This window comes from Chrysochloris asiatica, unplaced genomic scaffold (assembly GCF_000296735.1).
Source record: "Chrysochloris asiatica unplaced genomic scaffold, ChrAsi1.0 scaffold00419, whole genome shotgun sequence".
NCBI lineage: Eukaryota > Metazoa > Chordata > Mammalia > Afrosoricida > Chrysochloridae > Chrysochloris > Chrysochloris asiatica.
The window spans coordinates 857,085-859,269 of record NW_006408937.1 but is presented as its reverse complement, the minus strand read 5'-3'; positions in this window follow the sequence as shown (position 1 = coordinate 859,269).

Genomic DNA, 2,185 nt, shown 5'->3' with positions numbered 1-2,185 from the left:
CAAAATATGCAAAGACCTGGAGTCAGAAAAGCAAAAAGGAAGAACACACTCAGCATTTCTCAAGCTGGGGGAACTGAAGAAAAAATTCAAGCCTCGGCTTTCATTATTGAAGGATTCTCTGGGCATATGATTGAACGATGCAGAAAGCATCTGCTCTTATAAAGATTTCTAGCCTCAAAAACCCTATACAGATTTGCTATGAGTTGGAAGCAACTCCACAGCACACCACCACTACCACCACCATCCATCCATATGAGAAACTATAGCAACAAGAGGTCAGATGACCAAGAATACACAAGTACACAGTGAAACCGCCTTTAGGTACCTGGCTAATCCAAGGTTCCCATTTCACAAAACAGCAAAGGGAACTGCATAATAGGAACATGCTTCAGGTAATTTGGTGAGTCATTGGTATAACTGGGTTCTTGCCTTCAGTGGTTCTCAGGTTTTGGTGTGCATCGCTATACTCTGGAGGGATGTGAAAATGCAGACTTCTGGGCTCCACTCCCAGTTTCTGATCAATTATATTTGTATTCCATTCTCACTTTATCACTGAACTTGGTCTGGAGTGGAACCAAAGCATGCGCATTTCTAACAAATTAGGGATCAACTGAAACACAATATGTTTCACCTTTTTTTTTTTTTTTTCCCCCCTTTTCATCACAAGCTACATAGCCTGAGATTCACACTTACCCAGAACTGGGAACCAGTGACAGATACCAAAGAAAACCCACAGCTAGCAGCATGAGTCCTGGTGTGGTGCTGAAGGGCAGCACTGGACTGCTAACCACAAGGTTGGTAGTTCAAACCCACCAACTGCTCCTTGGAAACGCTATTCAGGGTCTGTATGAGTCAGCACTTAACATCAACAACGAATCAGCATGAAGGGCGGGTTTGCCGAGGACTATTTCAGTTTTAAAACAGAAAGTTCTGCAGCTCTGGACATTCCTGTCACCAGTAAACCAGGATGGTTGGTCACTCTACACAGAAGTGAACAAAATCCACTGCCATTTAACTGTCAAATATGGAAAGTGCGGTAATTTCTGGTGCGAATAATTCATTCATTTTTTTTAAAGTTTTTATTGTGAATTGGGTGATAGTTTACATGGGAGAACATCAGCTTTATATTTATCATATCATATTTCATTTTATTGCAATGATTACAATCCCCTTCATGTATTCAACAGCATTTGCTTCCATTCCGTCTGTTTTCTTTCTTTCTTTTTTTTTTTAATGTACACTGAAGCATTCAGGAATATACAACCAAATAAACAATTAAAGGGCACATCCCACAAGTCTGCCCCTCGGCCATCAACACACAGCCCCTCTCCCTCCCTGAGTCCAGGGTCCCCAGTCGCTCCATCTCTCCATGTCATCATCTCTGCCTCCATCTCTGGTATCACTCTGGATAGGGTCCCGCACTCTGCTCTTCTCTCTTGATGGTCTCAGGGTCCTCCTGGACTGCAAGATTAACCACTCCCATCCATTAGTTACAAAATGTCTACCTTTGATTTGCAACCCTCACAATCAGTCCTGATAGCAATTATTCACTATTGAACCACAAGAGTCTTAGCCCCATCTCCTTTCACCAGCCCTGTCCAGACAGATTGGAAACCACTCAGTGGAGATTCTACATTTCCCTATACCCTCTGAAACTAAGCTCCCTCTTGAAAGCTTGTAAGCCAGTCACTTAGTGCCTTTGTAGTCCCCCCATTTTGGGTAACCAATGTCTAAGTTGTCCATCCCTGTCAACCCTGTATACAGAGGGGTTGGAATGATCCTTGCTGTAAAGATTCGTTTCCTCTTTTGAGCTACTATATCCATTAGTATATGTCAACTACATCAAACTGTAGTGCATTACTCTTTTTTTCCTCTTCTTTCTTCCTCTTCTTTCTTCCTCTAGTCGAGTTCCGATCATCCAGCCATTGATGTCAGGTCAAATGGGTGCTATCTGCAAGTGTGGGTGTTCTTGTGCATCTCCCCTCTCTTCATATCAGCTCCAGCATCCATGCTTCACTCTCCTCCACTCTAGTCCTCTGTGGCCATGTCCCTGGGTCCAGGAGTCCCCAGGTCTCAATCCAGGTGGACAGGAGTCTGTTGAATGTGGTTGGATTTAGCCCACAATTTCGTTGTTGTTATTCTCCCACTCCCAGTTGTTCACCAGCAAGACCATATGCCTGCTCGT